We start from the raw sequence: 21,098 nt of genomic DNA, 5'->3' as shown, positions 1-21,098 counted from the left end.
CCACTTTCACTCCGGCAGTAGACATAAAGAATCGATAATCGGGAGAAAAGTGATTGCTGGCTGGGTGGTTAAATCTCTATTTTATTTTATGCTAATTAATAAAGGTGGAGTTTGAATAAACACTGTAAATAGAAAAAGACAAATGTGACGAGAGGTAACCTGTAGTCTATGGCTAATTGTTAATTAGTGCAGTGTAAATACTCATTTGCAAGGGTCAGTGCACAAATCGAAGTCCACAAATTTCGGGATAAATTCGATTCGCCATGAAGCCGAATTTCCTCGTGCTTCGTGGTAGCGAATCGATTTAACCTGAAATAGTGTAAAAAACTAAAAAAATCATACTTACCGGATCGATTTGCTCACGGGCCAGCCGCCACCATCTTGTTTGAAGATCTGGCACGAAATCTCACGTGGGCCGTGGTGACGTCATATGTCACCGCTCATGGAATTTTGTGCGAGATCTTCAAGCAAGATGGCAGCGGCCGGCTCATCGTGAGCAAATGGATCAGGCAAGTATGATTTTATTTTATTTTTTAATGTTACACTCTATTTATATCAAATGCCGCAATCAAGTAAGGCCGGACTAGAGGTTTACCCTAAGGGTAGGCCTGCATGAAGGGTAGGGTTAATTGTAAGGCGGGAAGCGGAGGGGCGGGATAGAAAAGGTGGAGTCAGGGGGGAACTTTATTTAAGGGGGGTTAGATCGGGGGCCATTTTAGAATTAGTGAAATAAGCACCCGCCCACCCTCCCATTTGTTTGAGTAGGTCGGCCCTTTAAAGAGTAATGAGGGGGAAGTCGCAGAGAGCGATGAGGAGAAAGCAAAGCTGTTAAATATTTTTTTCTCCAATGTATTCACTGAGGAAAATAAATTGTCAGATGACATGCAGAATGCAAAAATAAATTCCCCATTAAAAGTGTCCTGTCTGACCCAGGAAGAAGTACATCAGCGACTTAAAAAGATTAAAATAGACAAATCGCCAGGACCGGATGACATACACCCCCGTATCCTAAAGGAATTAAGTAATGTCATAGCCAGACTCTTATTTCTGATATTTGCAGACTCTATACTGACAGGGAATGTCCCACAGGATTGGCGCATGGCATATGTGGTGCCAATATTCAAAAAGGGGCCAAAAACAGACCCTGGAAACTATAGGCCAGTAAGTTTAACATCTGTTGTGGGTAAACTGTTTGAAGGTTTTCTGAGAGATGCTATATTAGAGCATCTCAACGGAAATAAGCAAATAACGCCATATCAGCATGGCTTCGTGAGTAGAGTTGAGCGAACACCTGGATGTTCGGGTTCGAGAAGTTCGGCCGAACATCCCGGAAATGTTCGGGTTCGGGATCCGAACCCGATCCGAACTTCGTCCCGAACCCGAACCCCATTGAAGTCAATGGGGACCCGAACTTTTCGGCACTAAAACGGCTGTAAAACAGCCCAGGAAAGGGCTAGAGGGCTGCAAAAGGCAGCAACATGTAGGTAAATCCCCTGCAAACAAATGTGGATAGGGAAATTAATTAAAATAAAAATTAAATAAATAAAAATTAACCAAAATCAATTGGAGAGAGGTTCCATAGCAGAGAATCTGGCTTCCCGTCACCCACCACTGGAACAGTCCATTCTCAGATATTTAGGCCCCGGCACCCAGGCAGAGGAGAGAGGTCCCGTAACAGAGAATCTGTCTTCATGTCAGCAGAGAATTAGTCTGCATGTCATAGCAGAGAATGAGGCTTCACGTCAGCCACCACTGCAACAGTCCATTGGCATATATTTAGGCCTAGCACACAGGCAGAGGAGAGAGGTCCCGTAACAGAGAATCTGGCTTCATGTCAGCAGAGAATCAGTCTGCATGTCATAGCAGAGAATGAGGCTTCACGTCAGCCACCACTGCAACAGTCCATTGGCATATATTTAGGCCCAGCACACACACAGGCAGAGGAGAGAGGTCCCGTAACAGAGAATCTGGCTTCATGTCAGCAGAGAATCAGTCTGCATGTCATAGCAGAGAATGAGGCTTCACGTCAGCCACCACTGCAACAGTCCATTGGCATATATTTAGGCCCAGCACACACACAGGCAGAGGAGAGAGGTCCCGTAACAGAGAATCTGGCTTCATGTCAGCAGAGAATCAGTCTGCATGTCATAGCAGAGAATGAGGCTTCACGTCAGCCACCACTGCAACAGTCCATTGGCATATATTTAGGCCCAGCACACACACAGGCAGAGGAGAGAGGTCCCGTAACAGAGAATCTGGCTTCATGTCAGCAGAGAATCAGTCTGCATGTCATAGCAGAGAATGAGGCTTCACGTCAGCCACCACTGCAACAGTCCATTGGCATATATTTAGGCCCAGCACACACACAGGCAGAGGAGAGAGGTCCCGTAACAGAGAATCTGTCTTCATGTCAGCAGAGAATTAGTCTGCATGTCATAGCAGAGAATGAGGCTTCACGTCACCCACCACTGCAACAGTCCATTGGCATATATTTAGGCCTAGCACACAGGCAGAGCAGAGAGGTCCCGTAACAGACAATCTGGCTTCATGACAGCAGAGAATCAGTCTGCATGTCATAGCAGAGAATGAGGCTTCACGTCACCCACCACTGCAACAGTCCATTGGCATATATTTAGGCCTAGCACACAGGCAGAGCAGAGAGGTCCCGTAACAGACAATCTGGCTTCATGTCAGCAGAGAATCAGTCTGCATGTCATAGCAGAGAATGAGGCTTCACGTCACCCACCACTGCAACAGTCCATTGGCATATATTTAGGCCTAGCACACAGGCAGAGCAGAGAGGTCCCGTAACAGACAATCTGGCTTCATGACAGCAGAGAATCAGTCTGCATGTCATAGCAGAGAATGAGGCTTCACGTCACCCACCACTGCAACAGTCCATTGGCATATATTTAGGCCTAGCACACAGGCAGAGCAGAGAGGTCCCGTAACAGACAATCTGGCTTCATGTCAGCAGAGAATCAGTCTGCATGTCATAGCAGAGAATGAGGCTTCACGTCACCCACCACTGCAACAGTCCATTGGCATATATTTAGGCCTAGCACACAGGCAGAGCAGAGAGGTCCCGTAACAGACGATCTGGCTTCATGTCAGCAGAGAATCAGTCTGCATGTCATAGCAGAGAATCAGGCTTCACGTCAGCCACCACTGCAACAGTCCATTGTCATAAATTTAGGCCCAGCACCCAGGCAGAGGAGAGAGGTCCCGTAACAGACAATCTGGCTTCATGTCAGCAGAGAATTAGTCTGCATGTCATAGCAGAGAATCAGGCTTCATGTCAGCCACCACTGCAACAGTCCATTGGCATATATTTAGGCCTAGCACACAGGCAGAGGAGAGGTTCATTCAACTTTGGGTAGCATCGCAATATAATGGTAAAATGAAAATAAAAATAGGATTGAATGAGGAAGTGCCCTGGAGTCCAATAATATATGGTTATGGGGAGGTAGTTAATGTCTAATCTGGACAAGGGACGGACAGGTCCTGTGGGATCCATGCCTGGTTCATTTTTATGAACGTCAGCTTGTCCACATTGGCTGTAGACAGGCGGCTGCGTTTGTCTGTAATGACGCCCCCTGCCGTGCTGAATACACGTTCAGACAAAACGCTGGCTGCCGGGCAGGCCAGCACCTCCAAGGCATAAAAGGCTAGCTCTGGCCACGTGGACAATTTAGAGACCCAGAAGTTGAATGGGGCCGAACCATCAGTCAGTACGTGGAGGGGTGTGCACACGTACTGTTCCACCATGTTAGTGAAATGTTGCCTCCTGCTAACACGTTGCGTATCAGGTGGTGGTGCAGTTAGCTGTGGCGTGTTGACAAAAGTTTTCCACATCTCTGCCATGCTAACCCTGCCCTCAGAGGAGCTGGCCGTGACACAGCTGCCTTGGCGACCTCTTGCTCCTCCTCTGCCTTGGCCTTGGGCTTCCACTTGTTCCCCTGTGACATTTGGGAATGCTCTCAGTAGCGCGTCTACCAACGTGCGCTTGTACTCGCGCATCTTCCTATCACGCTCCAGTGCAGGAAGTAAGGTGGGCACATTGTCTTTGTAGCGTGGATCCAGCAGGGTGGCAACCCAGTAGTCCGCACAGGTTAAAATGTGGGCAACTCTGCTGTCGTTGCGCAGGCACTGCAGCATGTAGTCGCTCATGTGTGCCAGGCTGCCCAGGGGTAAGGACAAGCTGTCCTCTGTGGGAGGCGTATCGTCATCGTCCTGCCTTTCCCCCCAGCCACGCACCAGTGATGGACCCGAGCTGCGTTGGGTGCCACCCCGCTGTGACCATGCTTCATCCTCATCCTCCTCCACCTCCTCCTCATCCTCGTCCTCCTCGTCCTCCAGTAGTGGGCCCTGGCTGGCCACATTTGTACCTGGCCTCTGCTGTTGCAAAAAACCTCCCTCTGAGTCACTTCGAAGAGACTGGCCTGAAAGTGCTAAAAATGACCCCTCTTCCTCATCCTCCTCCTCCTCCTCCTGGGCCACCTCCTGTTCCATCATCGCCCTAAGTGTTTTCTCAAGGAGACATAGAAGTGGTATTGTAACGCTGATAACGGTGTCATCGCCACTGGCCATGTTGGTGGAGTACTCGAAACAGCGCAACAGGGCACACAGGTCTCGCATGGAGGCCCAGTCATTGGTGGTGAAGTGGTGCTGTTCTGTAGTGCGACTGACCCGTGCGTGCTGCAGCTGAAACTCCACTATGGCCTGCTGCTGCTCGCACAGTCTGTCCAGCATGTGCAAGGTGGAGTTCCACCTGGTGAGCACGTCGCATATGAGGCGGTGAGCGGGAAGGCCGAAGTTACGCTGTAGCGCAGACAGGCGAGCAGCGGCAGGATGTGAACGCCGGAAGCGCGAACAGACGGCCCGCACTTTATGCAGCAGCTCTGACATGTCGGGGTAGTTGTGAATGAACTTCTGCACCACCAAATTCAGCACATGCGCCAAGCAAGGGATGTGCGTCAAATTGGCTAGTCCCAGAGCTGCAACGAGATTTCGCCCATTATCACACACCACCAGGCCGGGCTTGAGGCTCACCGGCAGCAACCACTCGTCGGTCTGTTGTTCAATACCCCGCCACAACTCCTGTGCGGTGTGGGGCCTGTCCCCCAAACATATGAGTTTCAGAATGGCCTGCTGACGTTTACCCCGGGCTGTGCTGAAGTTGGTGGTGAAGGTGTGTGGCTGACTGGATGAGCAGGTGGAAGAAGAGGAGGAGGAAGCCGAGAAGGAGGAGGTGGCAACAGGAGGCAAAGAATGTTGCCCTGCGATCCTTGGCGGCGGCAGGACGTGCGCCAAACAGCTCTCCGCCTGGGGCCCAGCTGCCACTACATTTACCCAGTGTGCAGTTAGGGAGATATAGCGTCCCTGGCCGTGCTTACTGGTCCACGTATCTGTGGTTAGGTGGACCTTGCTACAGATGGCGTTGCGCAGTGCACACTTGATTTTATCGGATACTTGGTTGTGCAGGGAAGGCACGGCTCTCTTGGAGAAGTAGTGCCGGCTGGGAACAACATACTGTGGGACAGCAAGCGACATGAGCTGTTTGAAGCTGTCTGTGTCCACCAGCCTAAATGACAGCATTTCATAGGCCAGTAGTTTAGAAATGCTGGCATTCAGGGCCAGGGATCGAGGGTGGCTAGGTGGGAATTTACGCTTTCTATCAAATGTTTGTGAGATGGAGAGCTGAACGCTGGCGTGTGACATGGTTGAGACGCTTGGTGACGGAGGTGGTGGTGGTGGTGTTGGTGGTACATCCCCTGTTTGCTGGGCGGCAGGTGCCAACGTTCCTCCAGAGGCGGAGGAAGAGGCCGAGGCGGCAGCAGCAGAATAGGCCGAGGCGGCAGCAGCAGAAGAGGTAGCAGGGGGAGCCTGAGTGACTTCCTTGGTTTTAAGGTGTTTACTCCACTGCAGTTCATGCTTTGCATGCAGGTGCCTGGTCATGCAGGTTGTGCTCAGGTTCAGAACGTTAATGCCTCGCTTCAGGCTCTGATGGCACAGCGTGCAAACCACTCGGGTCTTGTCGTCAGCACATTGTTTGAAGAAGTGCCATGCCAGGGAACTCCTTGAAGCTGCCTTTGGGGTGCTCGGTCCCAGATGGCGGCGGTCAGTAGCAGGCGGAGTCTCTTGGCGGCGGGTGTTCTGCTTTTGCCCACTGCTCCCTCTTTTGCTACGCTGTTGGCTCGGTCTCACCACTGCCTCTTCCTCCGAACTGTGAAAGTCAGTGGCACGACCTTCATTCCATGTGGGGTCTAGGACCTCATCGTCCCCTGCATCGTCTTCCACCCAGTCTTGATCCCTGACCTCCTGTTCAGTCTGCACACTGCAGAAAGACGCAGCAGTTGGCACCTGTGTTTCGTCATCATCAGAGACATGCTGAGGTGGTATTCCCATGTCCTCATCATCAGGAAACATAAGTGGTTGTGCGTCAGTGCATTCTATGTCTTTCACCGCTGGGGAAGGGCTAGGTGGATGCCCTTGGGAAACCCTGCCAGCGGAGTCTTCAAACAGCATAAGAGACTGCTGCATAACTTGAGGCTGAGACAGTTTCCCTGGTATGCATGGGGGTGATGTGACAGACTGATGGGGTTGGTTTTCAGGCGCCATCTGTGCGCTTTCTGCAGAAGACTGGGTGGGAGATAATGTGAACGTGCTGGATCCACTGTCGGCCACCCAATTGACTAATGCCTGTACCTGCTCAGGCCTTACCATCCTTAGAACGGCATTGGGCCCCACCATATATCGCTGTAAATTCTGGCGGCTACTGGGACCTGAGGTAGTTGGTACACTAGGACGTGTGGATGTGGCAGAACGGCCACGTCCTCTCCCAGCACCAGAGGGTCCACTAACACCACCACGACCATGTCCACGTCCGCGTCCCTTACTAGATGTTTTTCTCATTGTTATGGTTCACCACAACAACAAATATATTATTTGGCCCAATGTATTGTATTCAAATTCAGCGGGATATAAATTTGAGGCCTAGTATTTAGGCGCTGGGTGACCGGTATGGATTTAGTGACAGAATTAGACTTGGAAATGCACAGAAGCGTGTGTGTGAAGTTATTCTGAATGACCCAATGTGCACCTTGAATATTATATACCCTTTTTGGGATAGATTTCAAATAGCTCTGATATAGCAGGAACCACTAAATTATGAAATTGCTAAATTGGGAATTGTACTTCAACCCAGAACAAAAAATGTGCTTTGACGGGCACTAAATAACTTTCCCAGCTACAACAGTACAGCGGTAACGAGAGATTTAGAGGGATTTAAATTTGAGGCCTAGTATTTAGGCGCTGGGTGACAGGTATGGGTTTAGTGACAGAATTAGACTTGGAAATACACAGTAGCGGGTGTGTGTGAAGTTATTCTGAATGACCCAATGTGCACCTTCAATATTATATACCCTTTTTGGGATAGATTTCAAATAGCTCTGATATAGCAGGAACCACTAAATTATGAAATTGCTAAATTGGGAATTGTACTTCAACCCAGAACAAAAAATGTGCTTTGACGGACACTAAATATCTTGCCCAGCAACAACAGTACAGCGGTGGGTAACGAGAGATTTAGAGGGATTTAAATTTGAGGCCTAGTATTTAGGCGCTGGGTCACCGGTATGGATTTAGTGACAGAATTAGACTTGGAAATGCACAGAAGCGTGTGTGTGAAGTTATTCTGAATGACCCTATGTGCACCTTCAATATTATATACCCTTTTAGGGATAGATTTCAAATAGCTCTGATATAGCAGAAACCACTAAATTATGAAATTGCTAAATTGGGAATTGTACTTCAACCCAGAACAAAAAATGTGCTTTGACGGACACTAAATATCTTGCCCAGCAACAACAGTACAGCGGTGGGTAACGAGAGATTTAGAGGGATTTAAATTTGAGGCCTAGTATTTAGGCGCTGGGTCACCGGTATGGATTTAGTGACAGAATTAGACTTGGAAATGCACAGAAGCGTGTGTGTGAAGTTATTCTGAATGACCCTATGTGCACCTTCAATATTATATACCCTTTTAGGGATAGATTTCAAATAGCTCTGATATAGCAGAAACCACTAAATTATGAAATTGCTAAATTGGGAATTGTACTTCAACCCAGAACAAAAAATGTGCTTTGACGGACACTAAATATCTTGCCCAGCAACAACAGTACAGCGGTGGGTAACGAGAGATTTAGAGGGATTTAAATTTGAGGCCTAGTATTTAGGCGCTGGGTGACAGGTATGGGTTTAGTGACAGAATTAGACTTGGAAATACACAGTAGCGGGTGTGTGTGAAGTTATTCTGAATGACCCAATGTGCACCTTCAATATTATATACCCTTTTTGGGATAGATTTCAAATAGCTCTGATATAGCAGGAACCACTAAATTATGAAATTGCTAAATTGGGAATTGTATTTCAACCCAGAACAAGAAATGTGCTTGAACGGACACTAAATAACTCGCCCAGCTACAGCACTAGGGACAGATTTAGCTGGATATAAATTTGAGGCCTAGTATTTAGGCGCTGGGTGACCGGTATGGATTTAGTGACAGAATTAGACTGGGATATGGCCAAAAAATGAACAGACTATTGCTGGTTAAATGCACTTGGTGTGACAGCTTCACCCTGATGTAGGCTTTAGCCAAAAAACAACCACACCATTGAGGGTTAAATGCACTTGGTGACAGGCGCAGCTTGCCCCTGATTTTGTATATGGCCAAAAAATGAACAGACTATTGTTGGTTAAATGCACTTGGTGTGACAGCTTCACCCTGATGTAGGCTTTAGCCAAAAAACAACCACACCATTGAGGGTTAAATGCACTTGGTGACAGGCGCAGCTTGCCCCTGATTTTGTATATGGCCAAAAAATGAACAGACTATTGCTGGTTAAATGCACTTGGTGTGACAGCTTCACCCTGATGTAGGCTTTAGCCAAAAAACAACCACACCATTGAGGGTTAAATGCACTTGGTGACAGGCGCAGCTTGCCCCTGATTTTGTATATGGCCAAAAAATGAACAGACTATTGCTGGTTAAATGCACTTGGTGTGACAGCTTCACCCTGATGTAGGCTTTAGCCAAAAAACAACCACACCATTGAGGGTTAAATGCACTTGGTCGCAGCTTGTGCTGGCGCACCACAAGACACAAAATGGCCGCCGATCACCCCAGAAAAATGAGACTGACAAACGGTCTGTGCAGCCTAAAAACAGTGAGCAATTGAGGATCAGCAGCTCAATGATCCACAGCTGCAGATCGATCAGTTAATCAAGTCCTTTGGAGGAGTTAATCTGCCTAATCTCGCCCTACTGTCGCAGCCGCAACCTCTCCCTACGCTAATCAGAGCAGAGTGACGGGCGGCGCTATGTGACTCCAGCTTAAATAGAGGCTGGGTCACATGGTGCTCTGGCCAATCACAGCCATGCCAATAGTAGGCATGGCTGTGATGGCCTCTTGGGGCAAGTAGTATGACGCTTGTTGATTGGCTGCTTTGCAGCCTTTCAAAAAGCGCCAAGAAAGCGTCACAAAAGCGCGAAGAAAGCGACGAACACCGAACCCGAACCCGGACTTTTACGAAAATGTCCGGGTTCGGGTCCGTGTCACGGACACCCCAAAATTCGGTACGAACCCGAACTATACAGTTCGAGTTCGCTCATCCCTATTCGTGAGGGATCGGTCATGTCAAACAAATTTAATCAGTTTCTATGAGGAGGTAAGTTCTAGACTTGACAGCGGCGAATCAATGGATGTCGTATATCTGGACTTCTCCAAAGCATTTGACACTGTACCACATAAAAGGTTAGTATATAAAATGAGAATGCTCGGACTGGGAGAAAACATCTGTATGTGGGTAAGTAACTGGCTCAGTGATAGAAAACAGAGGGTGGTTATTAACGGTACATACTCAGATTGGGTCACTGTCACTAGTGGGGTACCTCAGGGGTCAGTATTGGGCCCTATTCTCTTCAATATATTTATTAATGATCTTGTAGAAGGCTTGCATAGTAAAGTATCAATTTTCGCAGATGACACTAAACTGTGTAAAGTAATTTACACTGATGAGGACAGTATACTACTACAGAGGGATCTGGATAGACTGGAGGCTTGGGCAGATAAGTGGCAGATGGGGTTTAACACTGATAAATGTAAAGTTATGCACATGGGAAGGAATAATGCAAGTCAACCGTACATACTAAATGGTAAAACACTCGGTAACACTGACATGGAAAAGGATCTAGGAATTTTAATAAACAGCAAACTAAGCTGCAAAAACCAGTGTCAGGCAGCTGCTGCCAAGGCCCACAAGATAATGGGTTGCATCAGAAGGGGCATAGATTCCCGTGATGAGAACATAGTCCTACCACTTTACAAATCGCTAGTCAGACCACACATGGAGTACTGTGTACAGTTCTGGGCTCCTGTAAACAAGGCAGACATAGCAGAGCTGGAGAAGGTCCAGAGGAGGGCAACTAAAGTAATAACTGGAATGGGGCAACTACAGTACCCTGAAAGATTATCAAAATTAGAGTTATTCACTTTAGAAAAAAGACGACTGAGGGGAGATCTAATTAATATGTATAAATATATCAAGGGTCAGTACAGAGATCTATCCCATCAGCTATTTATCCCCAGGACTGTGACTGTGACGAGGGGACATCCTCTGCGCCAGGAGGAAAGAAGGTTTGTACACAAACATAGAAAAGGATTCTTTACGGTAAGAGCAGTGAGAATATGGAACTCTCTGCCTGAGGAGGTGGTGATGGTGAGTACAATAAAGGAATTCAAGAGGGCCATGGACGTATTTCTGGAGCTTAATAATTTTACAGGCTATAGCTACTAGAGAGGGGTCTTCCTCTGGATCAACTTGCGGGATAACAGGCCGAACTGGATGGACAAATGTCTTTTTTCGGCCTTATGTACTATGTTACTATGTTAGGTGTTGGGGGTAAGGGTTCAGTAGGTATGGGGTAAGGTGTGGGTGTTTTGTTAAGTATGTCGCGGCAGTCGAGGCGGGGGGAGGTCCTCGGAGCTGGTGGAATGGGTTGGTGCTTGAGAATGAGAGGGTGGGGCTGGACTCTCAGGATTGGGCACTCGGTTAATCGGTGAGGCATCCATCAGCTGGTGGCTCCGAGCTGGGTGTTTACGGCTGGAGGCAAGGTGGATTGTCCAGTTGGTGGTTGTTCTGGATGGATACATTTTGGGGCTTCTAGGACCTCCCTCGTCTGGGGTAATTCATTGTTAATATATATTTGTATTTTTTGTTTAATAAATAACGGCTGCTGTGGCTGAATTAAATCCGACCCAAGTCTCTGTGTTTTATTGGTAAGGGGCAGGTTAAAAGAAGGTAAAAGATGGAGGTATTACGGGGAAAAAGGATAGTTTGCTGGGGCCCATAAGAGGGTCACCAATAATCCCCTCATGTATGAACGCAGCATCAATTGCACCCACTAGTTACAAAGAAATGTGATTTGTGACAAATTAATTTGTCACAAAGCAAAGTTTTCTGTAAAATTCGGCAAAGCAGTCAAATCTAATCTTTGCGCAAGCTGGCTTTTTCGAAAATTTTTGTGCAAGCTGGCATTAAATGATTTGCACTTTTTTACACCAGAAAACTAGCATGGGGGAAATGATAAACTCCTTCTTTAGTTTCCAGGAAGGTTTTAGTGGTGGATAGAAAAAAGCCATACCCAAAGATGAATAAGTCATATCCGCAATGACGAAATCAATAATATGTTGTAGAATTCACTTGATTTATCTCCATAGGAGTCGCAAAATTTGGCGTTATTACATAATCTGCAAAACTGTTTCAAAGTTGCATTTACAGAGATGCAGAAATCAGTAAAATTTACAGTAATAACGTATTCTGTTATGGCAATGGAAATGTTAAAATAATGTAAAAGTGCCTGAATATTAAAGGGAATATGCAGTGGGCGGTTGCCAGCGTTTGGGGTATCCCTGACCCTTTAAGAGGTTTTTACGATATATGTCCCTCTAATAGAGCAAGTTGTCGTGACACTAGTTGCATTGAAGCAACAAGGACATGGAGTCCCCTTTAGGTATAGTGGTGTTGAAACCCAGATGTAGGATTGCCAGAGTGGTGTAGAGTGACCTACAATCTCCCTGAAGGTGTTGTATGCACGTGTCATGGTGCTCCTACCTTGATATTCTTGGATCCCAGGCGTGGTCGTCCGAAGCAGTGATAAAAGGGTTAACAGTTGAGGGGATTTGGTATCAGAAATGGAGCCCAGACTTTTAATAACGTTGAACACAGCTTTACTTGGCAAACTTGCATCAAGGAAAAATCTTCCAAACTTTATCTTGGTCATCAGCAGATTTAGGCTTAACTTCTGGCAGGCAAACACGATCAGCCCTGCTACATCTGTACTCACTCAGCACTGCTATGTTGGCTGGATTAACTAGGAACTTTTCCTTTTCTGCTCTAGACTGTAACTTAATATTCTGTAGTCTGACTGTCTATATCCTGATTTGTCTCTTTGTCTTATCTTTGTTTGGTGGCAGTTTCTCCAGGCCACTATGGAGCCCTTTGCTCTTCTAAAGACTCTATTATGGACTCCACAATTCAGAAAATAACAGTTGCGCCAAAGTTTGCGTTCTTTTATTTCCCTTTTTACCCCTTCTCAGGTTCTCTGGGACTTTAAAATAAAATGGTTTTATGCAACGTTAAAGGTAATGTACCCAGAAAGACTTTTCTGTGCCTTATCCTATGCAAAACACAGCCTCTTAAATCAAAATTGCCTAATCTGCATTGTTATGCATAACCCTTTCTATTACAGGAGGTTATCGAAGTGTCATAATAGTACATTGCAATGAATATATGTATATTTGTGTGTGTGGAGTGTATTTGGTGTATTTCATGTGACGGTGTAGAGATCCACAGCTTCTATCAATGCAAACGTTGAGGACAATTTATCTTTTAGCAGTGGGGTATGCAGCATCCCACATATGTGTGTAAAAGGGACACTTTAAACATCTGCTTATTTATGTAATGTATTTGCAATGTATGGTATTTCCTATTATCAGGCTAGCAATATCATTACACCCATTTGCCCCTAGGTGGTACTGGCGCCACATAACATATATATCTTCGGGTGTAGTTTAGTGTAGTGTAGATTCCAGTGTAGTGTATTGTAGAGAGGAGGAAAGCAAGTGTATGGAGGAGAGAAACAGGCCTTATCCACCATGTAGCTGCAATTTCTTTCCTCCGGAACCTAATCAATCCTGGAGAGGATAAACTAAGAGTAGTTATAGCAGCTTAGCACTGGACAGTAAGTCTATGTCCAAATATGAAGCAAGTCTAGTGAAGGTTAGAGATGAGTCTGGCCTATGGACGTCACAAGCAGAAGAGAGCAAGAGTAACTTTCCAAGGTCCTGGACACGACTGGATGATTAAAGGTCATAATCATGCTTATTCACTAGAAGCCTTCTGGGATATAGTGAACCTGAATACTTCAGGAGAGCATCCTGCAAATAATGTAGCAGAAGACTGATGCCTGCCACGAGGGAGAACGCCCTTATTGGATAGCGCAAGATAAGTAGAAAACAGCATATTTAGTACCGAGTACTATAGTTTGGATTTAGAATAATTACAGAAGTCTTGCCTGTAAAGTGTCAGCCTTAAAGAGAACTCCTCAACTGATAATTGCCATACAAATGAACTGTATCTGTACTGACTACCTAAAGACAATTGATTCAGTAAATGTTCAACTGTTTGATTGCAACTGACAGGATTTAGTGCAGTCTTCCCATCCACTGCACTGCCGACCCAGGGAGGCTCTGCTAACCGTGAGTACATGGCCCACTGTAGCCTCACTTGTTGCCTCTGCGGACCCAGTCGCTGCACAAGTAGCGACAATGAGAATTATGTGGAAGCAGGTGTTGCAAGAGATCAGGGATGCAGACATGAGACTGGTGAGGGTGACATAAGTGACAAGAAGACAGTAGTGGATGATGATGTAGCCGATCACACGTAGGAGCCTGGTAAAGAGGGGGCTTCATCATCATCATAAGCGGGAGAGGGTGGCAGCTTGCCAATGAGACAGCGACAGGGTGGCAGTGTTCTGCAGCGTTCAGAGTTCTGTGGTACATAGCTTCATAGATGCAGACAGTCATCACCCAGTAGCTGGGGTAAAATGCAATTTTCGTGGACATGGGAATTATTTATCAATTCGCCGGAGTATGTCAGGGTGGCTGTATGTAGGATCTGTGGGCAAAGAGATGAATACTGGCTCTCCACTGTGTTAGGCCCTCACTACCAGTCCAAAATCAGAGCCTTTGTTCCACCTGCTGAGAAGGAGAATCGAGACATCCAATGTAGTCAGTTGGCCGCTGCCTATGTGCACCATTGCTCATCATCACGAAGGTCTGACCAGGAGGGCCCTCTGTGCTCACGTTCCACTGCCATGACTGCTGGAGGGGGGTGGGGGGGGGGGGGCAGGAGCAGCAACTTAAGTCTGAAGTCTCTAAGGAGCAGCCAAATCAAATTTTTAAGAACTTCACTCATATCCAGTTATTTTCTTTTCTTCTCTTCCAATTTTGACTATGTGATCTGTTAAAGCTTTTCCAGAACTTGTTAGAACCATCATGTGCTCTAACATTAACCCCTATAAAGTGGGTCAGCTCTGAAATGCAGCTGATGTCACCGCCTACGATAGCAATGTTGACTGAATTAAGGTTTCATATGGCTGTTGTATAGTGCAACACAAAGGGAGGATTAACAGTAAGTTACTAATCCAAGGACGTATCTTTAAAAATTTCACAATAAAAAGATGACTAATTTCAGCCCGTACATTCAAAACACAAAAGTAAATCATTATGGTAAGAATGACTTGAACTGGTCTTTATGGTCTAAACCGCTGAGGATAAATGTATGGAGAGAAAAGATTGTGCTAACATTATTTCTTTAAGAGCCAAATGTGAACAAAACAACTGAAAGTATCCAGAAATGGCTGTTTATCCTGACAGGAGTTTGGCTTGAAGGAGTGACACAAGTAGGTACAAGTATGGCAGATGAGTACGATGAATCAAAATTAGCCCAGCTCCAGGAATAAAATTGAAATTCTTAATTGATCCATATTTATAATAGTTCACAAGAAAGATGCAATGACCAGGTGGTTCACTAATAAAGGGGTTAAATTGTACTTTATGCACTTTGTATTCCAGAGGCTGATTAGCACTTACTGCAAATCTGCTGCCCGTTTGTGTCTACACTCCATAGCTGAAGGACCTGCGATGACATCATAGTCATGTCATCTCTTGAACAGTGGGAGTGGAGGTAGGACCTGTGATGAGGTCACCGTCATGTGACCAGTGCAAAAAGAGGCAGCGCTCAGAAATGGAGACCTGTGATGCCATGGAATGAATGTAAGTGCTAGAGAAATTCTGGGAGATGTGGTTCTCCACATTATACCTCCTCCCTGCTTAGTGGGAGGGAAATATGTTATTTAACTAGGACTGTATGTTAGAAGGGCTGAAGGGAGTAAAGGGGTGTTAGTTGCATGGGACTGGATATTACAGATGATTGGGGGGAGATGACTGCTGTTACATGGGACTGGATATAATAGAGGACTGGGGAGGGTAAGGAATTATGTTATTTATATGGGACTATATGTTGGAGGGGCTGAAGTTATGTACATGGAACTGTGTGAAGGAGGAGATTTAATTTATTTACATGGGACTGTATGTTATAGAGGACTGTAAGGAAGAGAAGTTATTTACATGGGACTGGAGGGAAAGGACTGGTATTTACATAGGACTGCATGGTATAGAAGACTGGAGGGAGAGGAGTGAAGTTATTTACATGGGGTTGCATGGTATAGAAGACTGTACGGAAGATAGGTTATTTACATGGGACTGCATCATATAGAAGACTGGTGGGAGAGGACTAGTATTATTTACCTGGGACTGCATGGTATAGAAGACTGGAAGGAGAGAAATTAAGTTATTCACATGGGACTACATGGTATAGAATTAGAAGAAGAGACCGGCACTTTTAAAGGGCGATATACATACAGTGTTGGATAATTGGCCCAAAATCTCCTTGATGTAATATTCCTTGTCCATCAGGACAAGGGCACCCCCTTTATCAGCAAGTTTGAAAATCAGGCTATTATCCTGTGTCAGATCCTCAATAGCCTGTCTTTAAAGACGTGAAATGGAAACCACGATGTCTCACCTCCTGTAGTGCTTGCGAAATATCGCGCTGGACCAAAGAAACAAATGTTTCTACAGGGTGGTAACATTTAGGTGGCTGGAAGCTACTTTTTATTCTTAGGCCAAAATCCTTTAACTATCTACATTAACCCTCTCATGATCTAATGTGCCTTGAGTCGGACATTACGAAAGAAGTGCTGACAGTCCATGTCAAGTTCAAAACTGTCCAGTGGACTAGTCGGGCAAAATGGCAATCCCTTCTCAAGTACATGAAGTTGTAGTGGACTCAGGCTTTTTGAAGAGATATTAAATACTAAAGTGTCACTTTGTACCTGGGAGCGCGTGGTCCTCGGTGCATCGATGCGGCCGATAATGACGTCCTGCTCGTCTGGTGTTTTTCTTGGCTGGGGTCGCTGCCTCCTTCTGCCTAAAAAAGGTCGATCAGGGAGCTCCAACCATGGAGTCGCTGCCAGATCCAGATGATATCGAGCCTCCCCGGCGCTGCGACCGAGTGAATAGCGGTGTTGCGGTACCTGACAAGTCTTGCCATTTATATACCCGTTTATTCTGATAATCCTCCGAATCTCTAATAAACTTTTGACGTTTGGTGCCCTCAATGTCTCGCTTGAGATCAGCACAAATTTTGTCAACTTTAGACTTCAGAGTGGTTAGCTCGTCTGCAGGTAACGCATCCTTCAGTTGCATTTCAATGGACATGATTGTTTGCTTGCTGGCAATTATCGCCTCAGTCAGATATTCAATGGTTAATACCATAAGGTCCATGGAACATTTGTTAAGTATGTTAGGAAAATGTTTACAGTAGTCGATGTTGTTGCAAAAAAATGTGGGTCTCAGGTGAACCAGTAGTCCCCGTGGGATACGTTGTAGGCGGCAATATTCGGCTAAGGTGGAAACATGTAATTCCCAGGAAGTTAATCTCCTCATCTCCTTTTCCAATTCTCCCCCTCGATATTCCGTAGGAGGTATTTTGAGAAAGTCCACATTGGCAGTCACATTAGACACGATCTCCCGTGCCCGTTCATCCGTGTAGGAGAAAGAAGTCATGGAAAAGAGTCCACAGGTGCTCGCACTGAAAAGGACGTAGGTAATCAGGTAATGGTCAGCCGACACTCTGTCCAGGAGGCGTGGTGCACGTGTCCGAGATCCCAATCCCGCATTTATTAGAAGAAGAGACCGGCACTCACTTGTTCTTCTGCGAATTAAGTCTTTTATTATTTGATATCATCTGACTTCAATCAATTTTCCTCACGTGTTTCTGTTTTTTGCTTCTTTTTGTTTAATTGATCACCATGGTTACTTGATGTCATTTCCGCTTTGGCGGTCTATTTAAATTGTGTACATTGTATCATGTGTATGCCATATCTGTTTGAGAAAGGTTCGTGTTGTGAGCCGAAACGCGCGTCACAGAAACTTTGCGTGTCTGGTGAATAAAGCCTGAATTTATTTTACGCCTTGGAGGTGCCGTGGAATTTTTTCCTGCTTATTATCTGAAGGGGGATCGCCTTCTCAGCCGCTGGCACTCCGTCTACACTTGATATACAGCGGTGCTGCCCAAATCCTTATCTCTCTCTATATGTATATATTGTGAGGCAGTGACAGGCCTCATATATGAAGGAAGGTATGTGTCACGGACGTACTGAGACATAGGGACATCCTCGTGACAGTGGGTGACAGAAGATCTGTGAGACTGGCAACACGTGCTTTGATCTGACAGGTTTCCTTGTGGATCAATAAGCGTCTGTGTTGTTTCTGATAATGGCCACGCCTCTAGCCTCCAGATGTTGCTATTGTGGTCATTTAACTTTCCTTATTTATTGTTGCTTCTCCCACAATGCTGTGCAGTTTATAGCTTCAGTGGTATCTGTGGTCTGCTTATGTTTGGTTCTTAGTTGAGTTCCTGTTGCTGCCATAGCTACTGGAAAGTTAGGTGTTTCCTTTCCCTTTTGCATTTGTTTTGGTATATCTGTGTGTTGTTTTCCCCCTGCCTTTTGTTGTAGGCCTGAGGGAGACTCCTGGTCGTCCTTACTTTCTGGAGGAACAGGTAGTCTCAGTCCTGGCACTATCGCCAGGGTCTTATAGGGTGATATAGGACTCTAGGTACTCCTGCGTATGAACTCACCTACCTTTGGGGTCTGTTTATACTGATAGCCAGTCAAGACTGTGACTAGGGATTTGACTAGGAGGTGTCCTTCTTTCTTCCCTAGATTTTAGGCTTGTTCCTTGTTCCCTCTCCTTCTTCATCCGGTGTGGTTTCTCCCTCCCACACACAGGAGTGACATTATAAACCGCCAAACCGTCATTTTTGTTAATTCTATTACAGCCATGGACCTGATTGCTCCACTGGCAGAACAGCTACAGGGTCTATCTTTGAAAGTAGCTGATCTCTGCACGAACGTCTCTCAGATCATTTTGTGTCTTGTGGTGCGCCAGCACAAGCTGCCACCAAGTCCATTTAACCATCAATAGTGTGTTGTTGTTTTTTTGCTATATCCTACATCAGGGGCTTGGCTGTGCTTGCTATTTTATTGAGGGGTGAAATACAATTGCCAAAATAGCAATACCCTAAATCTGGTGTTTCAGCTGTGGCTGGACAAGTTTTTTTTAGTGTCCCTCAAAGCATAGTTTTTGTTCTGGGTTGAAATTCAATTCCCAAAATAGCAATACCCTAAATCAGTGGTTTCTGCTGTTGCAGGCCAAGTTTAAATCTGTCCGTAAAAGGGTATATTACACTCAGCGTGCATCTCCAATTGTATTTTTGTTCCGTAAAAGGGTATATTACACAAACTGTTAAATTACAATTGCTGAAAGCATAAGCCTTTAAATTTGCACTCACTATTGTGAATCTCACATAGTGTATTTCTGTCCGTAAAAGGGTATATTACATTGAAGGTGCAAATTCAAGTGCTGATAGGGTCATCCTCAATAACTTCACACGCTACTGTGCATCTCCAAGTCTAATTCTAGATATTTAGTGTCCGTCAAAGCATAGTTTTTGTTCTGGGTTGAAATTCAATTCCCAAAATAGCAATACCCTAAATCAGTGGTTTCTGCTGTTGCAGGCCAAGTTTTAATCTGTCCGTAAAAGGGTATATTACATTGAAGGCGCAAATTCAAGTGCTGATAGGGTCATCCTTTTTTTAATTTTACCATTATATTGCGGGGCAACCCAAAGTTGAATGAACCTCTCCTCTGTCTGGGTGCCGGGGCCTAAAAATATCTGACAGTGGCATGTTCCAGTGGTGGGTGACATAAAGCCTGATTCTCTGCTATGACATAATGCCTGATTCTCTGCTATGGGACCTCTCTCCTCTGTCTGGGTGCCGGGGCCTAAAAATATCTAACAGTGGCCTGTTCCAGTGGTGGGTGACATGAAGCCTGATTCTCTTCTATGAGACCTCTTTCCTCTGTCTGGGTGCCGGGGCCTAAAAATATCTGACAGTGGCCTGTTCCAGTGGTGGGAGACATGAAGCCTGATTCTCTGCTATGACATGAAGCCTGATTCTCTGCTATGGGACCTCTCTCCTCTGTCTGGGTGCCGGGGCCTAAAAATATCTGACAGTGGCATGTTCCAGTGGTGGCTGACATGAAGCCTGATTCTCTGCTATAGGACCTCTCTCCTCTGTCTGGGTGCCGGGGCCTAAAAATATCTGACAGTGGCATGTTCCAGTGGTGGCTGACATGAAGCCTGATTCTCTGCTATGGGACCTCTCTCCTCTGTCTGGGTGCAGGGGCCTAAATATCTCACAGTGGCCTGTTCCAGTGGTGGGTGACATGAAGCCTGATTTTCTGCTATGGGACCTCTCTCCTCTGTCTGAGTGCCGGGGCCTAAAAATATCTGACAGTGGCCTGTTCCAGTGCTGGGTGACATTAAGCCTGGTTCTCTGCTATGGGACCTCTCTCCTCTGTCTGGGTGCTGGGGCCTAAAAATATCTGGGTGACATGAAGCCTGATTCTCTGCTATGGGACCTCTCTCCTCTGTCTGGGTGCCGGGGCCTAAAAATATCTGACAGTGGCCTGTTCCAGTGGTGGGTGACATGAAGCCTGATTCTCTGCTATGGGACCTCTCTCCAATTGATATTGGTTATTTTTATTTTATTTTATTTTTTTATTCATTTCCCTGTCCACATTTGTTTGCAGGGGATTTACCTACATTTTGCTGCCTTTTGCAGCCCTCTAGCCCTTTCCTGGGCTATTTTACAGCCTTTTTAGTGCTGAAAAGTTCGGGGTGAGTTCGGATCCCGAACCCGAACATTTTCGGAAAGTTCGGCCGAACTTCTCAAACCCGAACATCCAGGTGTTTGCTCAATTCTAATAGAGACCTGAGAGAGAGATCTAGGGACCTCCACTCTCGGGATGTTCTATCACATATGGTATTGTCCTTCTCTGACACTTTGGGTGAAGATACTCCTGGGTTTATGTCTGGGGATGAACCCATGCGATTAGGGGGAGCAACTCCTGGATCTGCGGATTAGTCGTAGGAAGGGAGTGTGTTTTTTCTGCGGACAAAAGGGACATTTTATCGATGTATGTCCATGCATTCAGTGTCAAAAAGAAAAAAAAAAGGGATGTCTAATTCCCATCTGACTCTTGGAGGGGTGAGAGGAGAGAGTCAGAGAACGTGCATTTGTCTTTGACTGGTAGTATCTGATTTCTCCTGACTGCCGAGGTGGCGCTAGAGTCAAAGACTGTAAGGATTGAGATGTTTATCGACAGCGGGGCAGGGGTGAACCTGATTGATGCTCAGTTCGTTCGTATGCACTGTTTGTCTCCGAGTGCATTAGAGAAAAACATTTCCATTTTTGCTATTGATTCTGCACCTTTAGCTCAGAAGTGTTTGTCTCAAGTTGTGCATGACATCCGATTAAGAGTGGGTTACTTTCATCAGGAATT

The sequence above is a fragment of the Bufo gargarizans genome, chromosome 1 (genome assembly GCF_014858855.1).
Source record: "Bufo gargarizans isolate SCDJY-AF-19 chromosome 1, ASM1485885v1, whole genome shotgun sequence".
NCBI classification, from domain to species: domain Eukaryota; kingdom Metazoa; phylum Chordata; class Amphibia; order Anura; family Bufonidae; genus Bufo; species Bufo gargarizans.
This window is presented reverse-complemented; position numbering follows the sequence as displayed.